This window comes from Malus domestica, chromosome 01, assembly GCF_042453785.1.
Source record: "Malus domestica chromosome 01, GDT2T_hap1".
NCBI lineage: Eukaryota > Viridiplantae > Streptophyta > Magnoliopsida > Rosales > Rosaceae > Malus > Malus domestica.
The window spans coordinates 18,499,891-18,516,523 of NC_091661.1; positions in this window are offsets into that span (position 1 = coordinate 18,499,891).

Here is a 16,633-nt window from a genome sequence, read left to right on the forward strand (position 1 = left end):
AGTGGCTTCATCCCATATAAGAACAATTGCACGCCTTAGAAGTTCCGCCAAATCTGATTGCTTGCTTATAGAGCAAATTGTTAATGGACAATAAGTCGATATGGATCTTAAATCGTGAATGTGATGTTCTTCTCTGGGTAAAATAGTAGCTGCAATACCAGATGTGGCTATTGCAATAGTTATGAGGTCATCACTCCTTAGCGAAGCAAAAATTACACAATAAAGGTAAGTTTTTCCAGTACCACCGGGGCCATCTACAAAGAAAGCTGCTGATTGATGACATGTAACAGCTCTGATGATTGTGTCGAATGCAATGCGTTGATCATTGTTTAATGTCTAAATTAATTGCAGGTCTTCTAGGGGAACATGAACTGCGAGCTCATCTTGTATATTTGTTAGAGTTGCTGAGCTATTTATGGACATATCAATTTGTGGAAGATCATAATCACAAATTCTTTTACCATGTTGTTGTAACAATGCATTCAGATCCCGCAACAAAAGATTGATGATAACCCTATTATTTGAGCTTCTAGATGTTAGGTAGTCTTGTCCCATAAATGAATGAAATTCCTCCCATAAATTACGCACTCCAATATGTTCACAATACACTAATATTGTGACAAATAACCTAAGCAAAGCTGATGGCATGTGAGTTGTTGCAACTTCTAGGAGGCATTGATGAATGCTATTGTCATCCTTAAGCAAACTCTTCATTTCAACCGCTTGTTTAAAAGTTGGAAATGCAACTTCATTAACTATTAGAAGATGATCGAATGACATGGGACATCTGACATGATTTAATAGAGTGCGTAAGTAAAATCGTTCACCTTCAGATGGACATACTGCATAAATTCGTCTGATAACCTTTTGTTGTGAAACCCTCTTTTGCCATTTTTTTCCAATGGCAACCCATCTATAATGTTCAGGGAATTCTCTATATTACCATTGTCTTGCAAATGGATCAGTGCAGTTGATACGGAAAAATTCAGTGAGCATCGTCTTCGAGTTGCTTGTGTTAGACATAACTTCCATAATTGAAATGTGACTGTAATATCTGACTTCCTATTTGGAAGATGAACTTGCAGCCGCTCTACTGAAAGATATATATGATTAATAGGAAATGGAAAATTTTTCCATAAAGCTTTTGGAGCACAAATCCATCTTGCGTTTAAGTAATTTGATATTTCATCATAAGATGGTCCCAAATGCACCTTAAACACGATGAAGTCCCTTGTACACATATTTATATAGATACTTGACACACTTTATTACTACAGACCTTAACATTTATATGACAATCATACTTCAATAATAGCCATGGGATGGAACAACCCACTTATTATCTATTTCGACTTCAATGTTTTGATCTAAAGCAACATATTTACCATCATTGCACCTTATGTACACTGGGTAACAATCATTTCCTTGCACTGTGACTTCAGAAAACTGCTTAGGAAAGGCTTTTTTACAGCTTCCATTTTTCATACATGGAGAGTTTGGATTAAGAGCCCTACACGGTCCATGGATCATATGTTTAAGGACAATATTATATAACTCAGGTTCTTCTTCTCTGTATGGAATTTCAGCTTTCACAATGCGATCATAGTCATCAGGTGTGTTTAACTTGTTTGACTCTTCAAGAATAATAAGCATGTGACAATGTGGCAGACCCCATTTTTGAAATTCAATTACATGCACATGAGCGATTGTCTTACCAAGAACTCTAGTGTTATAAATATCTTTCTTCAGATGTTCGTATTTGGATATGAAAATTCTAGTTAGCAAGTCTGGCCCATCTTGTGGTGTTTGGCAAGGAAATAATTCACTTGTTATCTCCTCCCATGATGGATTACAAGTCATAGTTAGAAATATGTTTGGCTTCCCATACTTTTGAACCAATGCCATGGCATCTTGATAGCGTTGATGCATATCACGGGGTCTTCCACCAAAAGATGAGGGGAGTATTGTTGTTCATCCCACATTTCCTATTTGTTGTTAAAGATGACATTTTAAATACATTTTGTTGATGCACAAAACCGGAGGTCTTGGAATAACGTAAATCCGACCGTGAATCTGCAAGTAATGTAAATAACACAAGATATATCGTGGTTCACCCCAAGGTTTGGGCTACGTCCACACTGATTATGTATTTATCTGAGGGAGAGAGAGCTCTGAGAGTGAGAGCTTTGAGAGGGGGTGAGAGGGCCTAGGAATTGACATTCCCTAATTATGAGGGTGAAGGGTCCTTTTATAGAATAAGGACTCCTCGCTTATTACATATTTGCCCATTCTTTTATCACATAATTACATTTAAGTCCCCCGAGTATTTGTACGAGATCTAAATACAAGGCCCTAAATATGGTATAAACAGTAGTCCCCCAAGTCTTCAGTCAAGAGAGTCTGTTGGCTGGAGACTTCAAATTGAATCCATGTATGGGCCGAAGTGGCGATTGTTCGGAGACGGTATTTGTATACCCTACACTGAAGCTTTGTAGGTGAAGCTTTGCAAGTGAAGCTTTAAAGCTAGAGCTTTGTAAATGGAGCTTTCGAAGCTGGAGCTTTTGTAAATGAAGCTTTTGAAGCTGATTGACATGAGTGATGCTCATGAATGTTTATGTTGATTGACATGAGTGATGCTCATGGATGTCTATGTATGATTGGATGGGTGATGCTTATGAATGTTTATGTATGATTGACATGAGTAATACTCACGTATGATTTGAAGTACTAGGCATATTTTTGATCACCTGGTTGGTGGCATGAAGGAGAGTACGGGTTGTACATTTCATCACCTGGTTGGTGGCATGAGTAGCTAGTTGCCAAATGATATTAGAGTACGGGTTGTACTTTTCATCACTTGGTTGGTGGTAATAGCGGCAGGTTGCCGAATAATTTTGGAGTACTAGGCGTACTTTTGGTCACTTAGTTAGTGGTAATAGCGGCAGGTTGTTGAAAAATTATGGAGTATTGGGCATACTTTTGATCGCCTGGTTAGAGCTATTTTGGGCTTATGGGTCTTCACCCTCTACACAACATTCCAGCCCATTTATTTTGGGCTTTGCCCTTTTTTTTTTATTACCCTCTGATGGGGTTTATACAGATGTCTCCGAAAGATAGGAAAAATACATCACATCATACAAAAACAAGAAAAGCAAATCACATCATTCTGATGCGGTGTTTATTCCTTGCTTTTACTTTCTCTTTTGCTTTCTCTTTTGCTTTGCTTTTGCTTTTGTTTCTGATTTTCTTTCCGTTTCTTGGCCCTGATGAATATGGTAGACAAGGAATGATAATAGATTTGATAATAATAAAATACTCTTATCTCCTCTTTTGCTTTCTTCTTTTCACTTTCTTCACTTTCTGTTTCTGAGCTGTCATGCATGTGCACCTTTGAATCTGCAGGTTGGCCACGATGGTGATGCTGTGTTGGCACTGCTGGAAAGGGAGGAGCCGATCACGTTCTTTGCTTGACCAAAGCTCTGCAAACACTGCTTTTGCCGTCTCCGTTCCTGTTGCACGCTCCCACACTGCTGCTTAACCTTGACGAAGCTAGATCTCTCTTTAGGGCCCTAAGCTCCTCAGCCGACACTATCGTCTCTTCCACAAGGCAGATCCAGGCATTATTGCCGTGGGATTCTTCAATGCTTGTGGAATGATCTGAGACATGGTCCTCAGCGTGTTGAGCTCTAAACCCTTGTTGACTGATATGAACGGCAAGCCTGGATAAACATGTTCTACAATCCCTTCAAGAAACGATAAGCTGAACTGCACATGGAGATTACACTGGTTGTTGATAATCTATTAGCAAACTTGAGCATCACGAACCAATATGCTAACTTCCATTTGGGATTTTCTATTTGCAACATGGGAGGCCATTTCCGTAGCGAAAGACCCACCTCTAAGCACCACCACCTTGTTAGTGCGTTCAAGAACATCGGTCTTGGTCTTGGAGTGCCAGGTCCTGGACCACTGGACTAGCTTCTCCTAGGCCAATCGGACCGCCCCGCGCCGGTCCCTGGTCCGCACCAAAGCAGTCTCCAGAACCGGGTCGGGTAATTGGGGTATGGGTTGTTCGGAAGTGGCGGCAGAGCAACAAGGAGTTGTGGCGGCGAGGAGTGTGGGGTGGTTAGGAGAGTTTGTTAGTCTTCCGAGTCTAAGATTGTACGGAATGGGACGTGTAGAGGTTAAGTTGGGAATAAGGAGTTAGTTCAGCAACGGCGGTGGTGGCTCTAACAGCGCCGCCATTTTTACGCGGAGAGAGTGAAAGATATCCGCAGTCCTCTTTCTTTTTATTTGCGGATAAACTAATTTTTTTTGGAATGTTCTGTCTTTTCAAAGTGCAAAATGGGGTTTTAGGTCGTTTCGAGGTATGGCGAAGATATGAGGTGAACTGAGGAGAAAGGTGGGTGCGGATTGAGGGTGGGAGTGGAGAAGTAGGGTTTGTGGTGTTTTGTTTGAAGAGGTGAAAGAGATCATAAGCAAGAGAGAGGCAGAGAGTTTTGGTTGTCTCTTGGGTTTTGTAGATCCACGGTGTAGGTGAAAAATTGAGAGAGAATCGACATAACTTTTTGTGTCGATTCCCACAGATGGCGCCAAATGTTGATGCACAAAATCGGAGGTCTTGGAACAACGTAAATCGGACCTTGAATCTGCAAGTAATGTAAATAACACAAGATGTATCGTGGTTCACCACAAGGTTTGGGCTACGTTCACACTGATTACGTATTTATCTGAGGGAGAGATAGCTCTGAGAGTGAGAGCTTTGAGAGGGGGTGAGAGGGCCTAGGAATTGGCCTCCCCTAATTGTGAGGGTGAGGGGTCATTTTATAGAATAAGAACTCCTCACTTATTACATATTTGCCCATTTCTTTATCACATAATTACATTGAAGTCCTCTGAGTATTTGTACGAAATCTAAATACGAGGCCCTAAATATGGTATAAACACATTTTTTTTTTAATTCTTTAGTAATGTAAACTAATAGAAATTAACTTGGAAAGTGTGGATTTGGTACATACCAACATGAAATTCACCCGATGCAAGTGAGTCTTGCAATTCTTGATATAACTCTGCTCTAATAGTTTGTTGATTGCTTTGCAACCACCTAAGTCTATGTGCCTCAATCTTGACATAGTTGTCAACTATATATTGTTGTAATAATCGACCACCATGTAATATCAATAAGGAACCTGTTTGGCAAATCTGTATTTATCACATAATGTATGGTTATTTGTTACTATATCTTACAAATATTTTAAACTGTATAAAAAAAATTTAAAAAGAGAAAAGCTATATAAAAAAGAGGATATTGAAGTGGAATTAGAATTACTTGTAACATGTATGCATATAAGTCTCTACATGTACATGCAGTTCCATTTTCATTGCGGCTATTTATGTCCCACCCATAACTCCCATGAGGAAGTAATAAGGGATACTGAAGTGGGTCATAATACCCAGCAACATCTTGAACATTGATAAGTTGTCCGCTAGTAGTTTGAACAACAATATCTCTTCCATTAATTGCATCATTGTCAACACCATCTATGAAAATAGCCGCAACTTGTGATATAGTTGGAAGACTATATTGGCAATGAGTTGACTGTTGCTCCCTGATTATAAGCTTGCAAGTATTCAAATCTTGACGATGTGAAATGTGGCGAAACATATGCACAAATGGATTGTACTGATCTAAGACATGCTTTGTTTTCTCTACAACTTGTCTGTTCAGGCCATTGTTTTCCAGCATGCGGTTGTCAATTTGATGCTCAGTATCATATATATAAATCTGCAAAAACCTTGGTCTGGTTCTTGCAGTAGGTAAAAGGCTTCCAATTTGGTGGTAGATTGAACCTTGTGCTCTAAATGTGTACACTTCAGTTCTAGCATTTGCAAATTGTTCATAAACATTTACGCCCATTGAAGTAAAAGAGAAGACGTGATTGTAGGCTCGAATATATTGTATGAAATGCCGGCCTTGTGATGTTTCATTTGAGAATAACTGAAGAAGTTCGATAGGTGCTGGTATGGAGGGCAAGTTAGTATTTCCATTCAAGCAACATAACTTCTTAGGCTCAAGATGAAAGAGCTTTGCTGCACAGTGCCGACATGTTGATGGTGGCGGTAATCGAAGCTTCTGAAACTTATGAGATTCACTAAAATTTTGTGCAAAATTATATAGTGCATTTGTGGCATTTCTTTGTTGGACATGGCTATTATGAGATCGAGCTAATTGTCCATGTTCATATATAGGTTGTCTCATCCCAAGTGATTCTCCATTTTCATATACATATTGGCTCATTTGAGGTCCTTGGCTTGATTTTCCACGTTCATAAACAAGTTGCGTCATTTGAGGTCCTCAGCTTGATTCTCCATGTTCATAAACAGACTGCCTTACATTATTAGATGATATAGCAGTTTGTGTCGACATTGTGGCTGATTCAGTTGTCATATTTCAAAGGTGATAATTAAAACAACGTCGTGCTAGATGTTGATGTCGTTGCTCTGAACTTATTGCTTGCATTCTGATTCAGTAATTGTTGCGTCGCCTTGCACCTATTTCACCAAGGTCTGTAGACGTTGGACTCATTGCATTGACTTGCAATTATAATGCTATATCCATGAAAGTGAATGAAAAATAAGTTATTAAAATTGAAAATACAGTAAACAAAAATGAGAAAATACAACTAATATTGACAAACATAATAATAAAAAGAACCATGTCCCTTTTTTATCCAATGAGTTTGTCACTTGCCCTATCTTTAGTTACAAAGAAAACCCCAATTGGTTTCTGTATTCAATGTGAAACAAAAAAACATCACAAAACTAGGAATGAAGAAACATACTACGTGCATGATGACCTACCTTCTCTAAAGCTAATTGAATGACTACAAAATTCTTTACTTTGTAATTCTCTACATTTCATCATATCCACCAAAATGTAGCACAATTTATAAAGTAAGAAAAAATGTGTTTTTTTAAGGATAGGCAATTGTTATGTGTGCCAATTTCCAATTGTTGCCGACCATAGCCACCAAACCAGCAACTTGATTCATTTTCGTATATTCATATAGATACTTGAAGGTAAAAATACCACATGTTACATATACTCTAAAAATCAGAAGACAAAAAACTTACATATTTGGAGTGAAAAACCTTATGACAAAGACAAAAAGCTAAACCATATTTTTCAGTCTTAGTACTCCATCCGTGAGCTTCCTCCTACACTCATCTGCAATTGTTGCAAATATGTAATTGGTAAGTTAAACATAAAACTGAAGTCCACATTAAGATATTGGTTGTCTACTAATCTAACATAAAACTGAAGTCCACGTTAGGCTTATTTTCTTATTGGAACCTAAAAACTGAATAAAGTAATATGAGTTGTAGACATGGTTGTCATTCATTAGCTATGAAGATCCAATTCCAAAAGCTATTCAGAGAATTAAAATTAAACCTGGGCTCGGCAATTTGGAAGGAAGCCATTGAGATTGGGAGATGATGGTGATTACTCTGAACAACCTTGGTACTACTGCAAGAAGGAGAGGGCCCCACAGCTGACAGAAGTGGCTGACTTATGGCGATCAACAACAACAGAAGCAGGGGTGGGAATGGTAATGAATTCTTTTGAATCAAAACGAATAGGGCATCTAAAATTCTCTAAGTATGAACCAAATTTTGGAGTTTCTGCAATGCATGGGAGTTTGAGGTAAGTGAAATCATGATGTTTTTCGGATAGTTTGAATGAATTGAAGCAGTTGCGATCAAGGAGAACGTGGGAGGTGGTGGGCAGTTGACAGGTTTTGGCAAAAGAGCTGCAGAGAGAAGTCCAGGAAAGTTGATGAGAGAGAAATAGGAAGGAAGAGAAATTTTAAATAAAATGTTAGTATTACATGGTTGTGATGCTCAACTAAAAAACAGTAAAATTTGTAGTCCGGTAGTTACTAAATTGCCCGTAATTTTAGTAACTACTCAGTTTTAATGTGAGAGTTAAAATGGTAATTTCATTTAGTTTTGGTTGATAAGGAGTGTTTTATTAATTAGTAGAGATTATATTGGACGTACAATTGTTAAATAAGGAAATCTATGTAGTCTTCTTGTTAAAAATACTAACATCTCCATAATAATATTGTCTTAACTCTCTATCAACATTTGAATATATGTGGCTGTAAATGCCAGCGTGACTACATGTATGATCAATGATATTATTTTGTTGAAAGTACTTTTAAATCGTAGCTCATTTGATTTTCACTTGATTTTTAATTTGGTACATTTAGAATGAGATCTAACCCTTTACCACACATTTCATCACCCCACAGCTAGTTTATGAGTATATTTACTAACCTCGTGAATAATTTCATTACATAGTGACTGTGAGGCTATTTTTCGAGCACATGTTTAGGTACGATCTCAATAAAAAAATGAAATGAACAATTAACCTTCGTATGCAGATAAAGAACAATTCTGCTGAAAAAAAAGAAAAAAGAACTTCTGAAAAAATGAGAATCTTTTACTTCAGTTTAAACTAACCAATTATAATGTGCACATTCTCGAACGGACAATTGTTAAAGCAAAAGCAATCTGTGTGTAACTTTTTTTGGAAATAATATCTGCATATATAATAATTTTCTCTAAATTTTTCTTTCAAATTTGGACTATGCCAATACATGTAGCTGTAAATGCCAGCGTGACTATATTCTGTCTGTGTAAGATTTAAGAACATTTGTTTTGGGATAATAGTTTTATACATGCCACCGTCACAGTTAGATCTGCCAAATTCATTGTTTGAATCGAGTATCCTAATCCATAAGTCCTTGTAAATATGCTTTTAGTTATTTTCTCTTTTGAAAATTCTCTTTATCTGTGTTTTTTTTCCTATGTTAATTAAGTTATTAGCTCTATGGATTTGATTAAAAAAAATAAAGTTATTAGCTCTATGGAGGGGGACGATGTAGGACACAAAACGTCCACCATCACCGATTGAGGAACATTCTTTTAAAACATTATTTTTGTAATGCGTTGAATATAAATTTTTATGGTATTTTAAAATATTCTATTTATCTTGTACTTATATTATTTGGTCATTATTTTTTAAATGTTATTTTTAGAGTTCTATCAACAAAAGAATAGACGAAAAATAGATAAATGAATGTAACATAACACGACACGTTAAATTTGTATATGTTCATATATTTTTGTGCAATAAGCAATTAGTTAGTTTGTACACGAAAAAATTGAGTTGAACATCCTTAAACACGATACAACATGCTAAATTGGTTTATGGTCATATATTTATGTGCCATAAGCTAACCAGTCGGATTTTGAGTAATTATTTTTTGAACTTTTAAATAATTTTGCACAACATGCAAAAAAAAATAAAAATTACGTATACTCTAAAGCACGATGAGTTGTCAGGTCTATAAACAACCACAAGAAAACTAGGTTGTCCAAAAAAACGGTGTATGTGAAATTATGGTCCTATTAAAAAAAAACGAAACATGTAATGAAATTGTCTAGTGGAGCACAAGGGAACAATGAAATCACCTAGAGCCAATATACACTGCCCTAATTGGTCTGCGGCTATTTCTTCTCACCACTGAAATGTTAGGAAGTGGGGAGATGACAGAAAGTGGGCTATCTTCATCACCATATGTGGAAGTTCAACTATCTAATTGGCCATAGAACACAACTGAGTCAACGAAGTTTGATTAATAGTAAGAGTACTATATTCATGCTGGTGTATCAAATATATAATGCAGATATCATCACCATCACATCGGAGCTCACATCTTCTTGAACTGATTTGTTGCTTTCTTGGGATTAAAATACTGGACATTCTTGGTGAACTTCCGATATGGATTGCACTCGCTAGTTACTGGGTCTGCACCACATGAAAATGACAACATGTCAAAAAAAAAAATAATCTCCCTTTTTCCATAGGACCTTCAATATGTTTTCAAAATGCCGAATTACTCTTATGATTGCAAGAGTCATTAAGTACTATAGTTTAGTTGTATTTCTTTTTACTTATAGATGAAGTTTTAGATTCGAATCTCGTGATTGATGAGTTTGATACTAGTTTATTCCAGTGGCGTGGCCCTTAAGAACGAGAATGGGCACGGACTTGTCCTGAAATTTTCTTAAAATTGGTTCTCTCACACACACACATATATATATGTAACTAGATGTAGAACACTGATGAGGTGATATTATACCATATATTTTAAGAAAAACTAACGAAAAGTAAAAAAAAACTTCTCTTTTAATGAAAAGCCATTTTTAAAAGTATAGTGAACAGTACCAGAGAAACGTATAAATGTGGTTTTTCGTTAAAAATGAACAGTAGCGAGAGTGTTTTGTTAAAACTGCCTATATTTTACCATATTCTTAGTTATAGTTTACTGGTTATTTTGGTAAAATTTTGATATTTTGTTATATATTTTCAATGTATGACATTTAACTTCCTCTAGCACAAAAAGTGATCAAAGAGTGATTCCAATTGGATGATGTTTGTGAGTGTTTCAAGATGATTGTATCAAAGTTTCAGATTTTTCAACCAAGTCGTTTGATCGTGGCAATGAAATAAAGAAGGCCCAGTGCGCGGCCTTCCCAGATTGAAGTTGGTGGACGTTTTGGGTATTTTGGACATCAAGATGGTATATTTTGAGGAAGATTTTTTCTGAGGATTTGTTAGGGATGTCTCAAGCTTTAAAAAGAGACATTTTGGAACCAAATTGAAGTTGATTTGGTCGGTCAAATATCTGATTTTCTGAGAAGTCCGAATTTTAGTTCAAATAGGAAACCTTTTATTTCCTACTTATCTTATTCTATTATGTTTCCTAGTTTTTAGAAGACCCTTCTAGGTAGGATTTTATTTTGTAGTAGTATAAATAAGGTTTTTTTTAAGCCATTAGGAGGGAAGAGAAGAAGAAAGCAGTATTTTGGAGAATTTCAAACTTTTTACCTACAAGGTGTTTTCTATCTATGTTTTTAATATTATTTTGTTTTATGGTTGTTCGTAACTAATTTCCATTTGCGAGGGCGATGCTTTAAACCTTAGCATGAATATGTAGTTTTTATTTAATTGCTTATGACATTATACATGCATGCTTTGAATTATTAATCAGATGCAATTCGGTCGGAAATAAAACCCTTTCATTAGGATTGCGTATTACTTCTTGTGATTGATAGTTGTAATTTCACCTAGGGTGAATACCAAGCCTTAGGAGTTGCATGGTTTTTCAAAGGGTTTTCACAAAATGTAATGAGTTATGTATGTTTATATTTGATCGGAATATCATAGATGAATTGCATGTTTGATGTACGTTCTAGCTTGAATACCATGAGTATAATATACATTAGGAAAACCTAACTTTCAAAGTTGCATGGGTAATTCATAAGTAATTGGTAAATCTACATAAGATTGTTAAAAGAATGGCGGAACCCTAGGCTTTTACAATTTGGTTTTCAAAACGTTTTCCTTTGCTAATTTCTTTAATCATTTTAATTAAATTCGTTTTTATTATTTTTAAATTCAAAATCAACTTTTTCCAATCTTTATTTTTAAATAATTAACTAAGATTTTGGTTTTGCATAAATTGTTTTAAATAATCCATGTGGAAACAACATTACTTGGGCCGTTTATACTACAACTATCTTATTCTCTTGTAAGTATTTTTGTCTCTACTTTTGTAGGTGGTAAAAATCCTATTAAGCACCAATTGGTAACTTAGACCATCGAATAATTACCACCCACCCTCCAACGATTGCATGTCATGATTTCCCAAATGGAACTCTCAGCTTAATTAGCCAAGAAATCTAGAGGAACCAAATCACACAAAGACTAGCCACTCCAACAATTTTGTTTTAATACGCTGGACGTCAGTCTTCCTTTTCTTTTTTTTTCTTTTTTTTTTTGTATTTTCTTCTATTTTCCATTCGTCTATTATTTTAAGACCCATGAAACTAAAATTAAAATGGATCCGATTTTCAACAGGAGGCAATAATTGATTTGTACTAGGCCCAAAGCATATGTGGATGCTCCAAACTTAAAGGGTGCCAATTTGCCCCCAACATTTTTATATACAGATATATGGGAAAACATATCTTGGCCCAGAACTGTCTTCAGGTTAGATGATATTATAGATCTCAAGGCAGCAGATCATACAGCCCAAATTTGTATGCATAAACAACCAGGCCCCTTAGAAGAAAGGTTTCTTATTATTTTAAAGGAAAACTAATGGAAATGGTTTGAAAATTTTGAATTTTAACGATATGGACAAAATAAAGAGTAAAGTAATTAGTACTAAAATTGACTTTTTAGTGTAAAAATATGGTTTTTTGTTAAAGTGAACAATATCGAAAACTTTTCGTTAAAGTTCCTTTTTTTAATACATGCGATATTATTTATACTAAGGGGTGAGGGGTGTCGGTTAAGCCTTACAATGGGTTAGCCATAATAATTTAGTTTGAATTCATGTTCGGGGAGAATCGAATCTAAAATCTCTTACTTACAAGTGAAGAGAAATACTAATTACCACTAGACAGTAATACTAAGTGGAAAAAAAAAATATTTTTACAAAAAAAATGCAACTATTTATAGGGCTCACGCCACATTCTTTTAACCCAATTCAAACCCTTCAAGTTATATTGTTACTCAATTTCTTTGACCACAATTAGATGCCTTAATCATTTTTCACTTGGTGTATATTTTGCAAAGATAATCTAGAAAATAAAACTTGAAAACAAAATAGAAGATTTGAATTGTTGAAAATTAATATGAAATGTGCTCCCACAAGCGGTCCCCGTTTCTTACAAAATGTGGAGGTCTTTTTCTTAAGAGACATGCTGAAACTATATTCAAATTATCACTGAATTTCATAATATCTTTTCTCTGCTAAGAATTAAGTTAAAGATTTTTGTTTGGATTTGATTTTTTGGAAAACAAGACATGAATTCTCTATAATGACACTATAGACCAATTGGAAGGGATGTAGCGTAGTTTGGTAGTGCGTTTGTTTTGGGTATAAAATGTTATGAGTTCAAATCCTGTTAATCAATATCCAATGAGTTCTATATTATTTGTTCAAAAAACAGAAAGAATATTTACAAGAGTAATGATTTTAACACAACAAGTTTATGTTGTAAAACTCCTTATTGAATTTTTTATAATTGTTTCTACATTAACAGTATAATATATATATACATATTTTTTTTTTGAGATAAAACGATAGTGTATTGAAAAATGAAAAGAGCCAAAAAACTGACCAAGACCAACAGGAACACAATAATCAAACCCCAACAACATTACAAACAGTCTTCAACAAGGAGGTCCAGAATAAAGTTAAGGATTGAACAGTCATTCACTATTACCACCAATAGAAAACTAAAACAATCAAGGTGGTGAGCAACGATGCTAACTTGACGACGGACGTGGAGTATTATATCATATGCTAAATCAAAAGTGTGAAAATTACTAACCTAAATCAATTCCAATCCGCTGCCAACTATTTAATATATGGTTTTTTTTTTTTCAACCAAACTATTCAACATTTGGATATAAGGGAAGAAAAGGAAGTAGAGGAAGTGGAAGCCGTGAGATACTTATAAGGACGTGGCGGTAGTTGGTGGGATGATCTAGTTAGGTCGTCGAGCAAGACAAGGACACGATGGGGAGAAGTTGGTGATGTTGGATTGGTCCAGCAGGACTACGCGAGAGAGAGGACGGTCTTAGCAGTCCTCTGGTTTTCGAGGGTTCTCACTAAGACCATCTAGCGAGCCCTTTAGTCTAGTTCAATTCAATGAAATCCAGTAACACAAATAATCACACTCGTAAGGACCGTCCAAATAAATCCAATTGTTGACTGTCTCAATCTCTCAGCTAATGAGACTTGGATCTACATTAAATTTTGAATATTACATAACTTGCTGGCTGATCACTATTTCAGAGTATTTAAACAAAGGTATCTGAAAATATTGACTTCCATGGAGAAGTCATATATCCTGCACTGTTGCTGCTTTAGGATGTAATACAAATTATAAACCATTTTAGGGTTTTGCTTCAACTCGAGTTATTCCATCCTTTGCCTCCAACTCCACGTATGCAACAATCAACTGGTTGAGAAATAAAAAAACAATGAGGTCAAAGCAACATACCATTACTGGAGAGGACATTAAGGTTTTCTCTTTGCGAAGACTACGTACAATTGTTCAAGTGTCATAGTTGTCCTGTTTAATCAAACATGTGCACCAATAGAGCAACTAAATTAATGAACTTTCTGGTAACATAAATTTTATTTATTTAATAAAGTTGTATTCTAAATTATTCTAATTAATAGAGAAGAAGCGAAGAAAGTTGAGGTTCTACTATTAGCTCAATTGGTTAAATAGAGAGCGATCAAACTCTTTATAAACACATGTCCTTCCTTCACAATGTAACATTATACTTCTTAACACACCCCTTTATGTATGGTCGTTTAACTTTATAGGTAAGCCAACTAGCATGATACCATGAACAAAGTTGGACAGTGATTCATCTCTTTCTAAGCACAATCTCTTCTTACCTAATGTAAAATTTATACTCTTAACTGAAAAATTCAAACTCAAGTGCAGAGAGGTGAGACATTATCCTGATCGAGTAGACATATAACTTTCAAATAACATAGAAGTAAAAGCAATTTGGAATAAATTATACGCTAGTAGTAGGATTAGAAATTGGTAGTGTTCAGTGCCTCAAAACTTTACTTCTAATTAAGAAAAGAGTGATTAAGCATTCAAATTAATGCAATCAATTGTGATAATTGTTTCAGCAAGCAAAAGGGAGGACCAGACCAACAAGGCAGGGCATCTTATAAAAGCTTGAAAAAATTGTGTCCAAAGTAATTTTAGCCAATGAGTGTGCCACAAAATTTGCTTCTCTTTGGAACTGCTTTGAAACTTCTTAGCAATGACTTCACATTCCACACCCAGAAAATAGAGATGAAGGCCAGTTGTCACCCACCCAATGTGCCAACAATTCAACTATCTTATTGGTTTGAGCCAAAGCTGCAATTAAAGATTCTTTCTTTACACTGTTACCAACCCTAACCATTGTTTTCGGTACATACAAACACAACGTCAAAGTGACGGTATTCAAAGTTACTGAGTACTTGCAGGTTTTTATAGGCAAGAAATTAAGGAGACTTTCTAGCTTATTTTGGTCTGTCTTATAAACTAGAATTTTTTACTGTTAAATTTCTTATTAATAATTCAATGACTAAGATTTAATGAAAAAGTATCTCTATATATCCTAATTTTCGTAAAGTTGGACATAACTATATCATCAATCGGTTTGTTTTCCTTTTTTCTAACATAATACCAACTACTCACTAATTCCTTTGAAGTTTTGCATATATGCGTGCATTTTCAAACTGCAAAACAAGATTGTCAATTTGGAGATGGGTACCACCAAGTTTGCAAGATTAAATTTCTATGCATAACCACCGATAAACACTATAGTTTTATAGCGTTCCTCTTTATACTACGATTTTATGATATTTTTTTCACTTGTAACTGAAAATTTTCATGTTAAACTGACTTTTGCTTGGATTAGCCGAATTCTCATTCTCTTAAAGTAGAATATGTGTCCAAAATATATTAGCAGCAAGTCGAGGTTTTTTACTCGTTGTGCATAATTCTCTCACCACCGTATCAGCTTTATGCCAACATTTGCCTTGAAATCGATGTTAGAACTCACCACTAGAAAACGTTACTTTATATTATAAATCGGGACCCTAACTTTGGATTGTGCCGTTAAATTTCCAGCTTGCAATTGCGTTGCAACATACATTACACTTCATCTGAGCCACCACAAACAATCATTCAGTAAAACAAGACCAATCTTTCTGTTTTCTTCTCAAATTTTTCATCTTGTTCATCATTCACAATTGTCATCTCATCTGATCCAATTGGCTCACAAGTCAAATCTGGGCAGTTAAAGAGATGTGTGAGAGAGAGAGAGGAAGGAGTAGGGCCCACCTAGTAGTCAAGGTGTGGAGTCGGGGGGAGAGAGAGAGAGAGAGAGAGAGAGAGAGAGAGAGAGAGAGAGAGAGAGAGAGACTAATCAGAGTCAGAGAGTCTCTCACAAGACTTGTCAGAAAAACGCAGCTTATTATTTTCTCCTTTTTCTTTAATCTTCTTTTCTTTTCACTTTCACATCGGCCAAAACAGTGCTTTTCTCTCTCCGGTCGCAACCAGGAAAAAGCCACAACCTGCAAAAGCACTTGTTGGAACAAGGAAGGATTAAAAACCCCAAATAAGAAAGTTAAAGAGAGGAACCGAATAAAGGTAAAGCACTTGAGCACAAATGAAAAAAGTGGATTTGCTACTGCCAAATTGCCAATCCTCTTTTTGCTTCTTTCAGTTTTCTGCAATGGAATAAAATTTTAGGCTTATTTTAAGGCAACACCCTCTAAAATTCAGTTTCTCTCTCATTTTGCCCCTCAAAATTTAAATTTTTCTCACTTAAAACCTTGAGACTCAATTCTTTTCTCACATTCCCCCCCCCCCAACCAAAAATAACTGTAAAAATTTGTTAACAATTCCGTTAAAAAGATGATGTGCCACAAAGTGGGACCCACTTCTCACTTATTATGTTTGA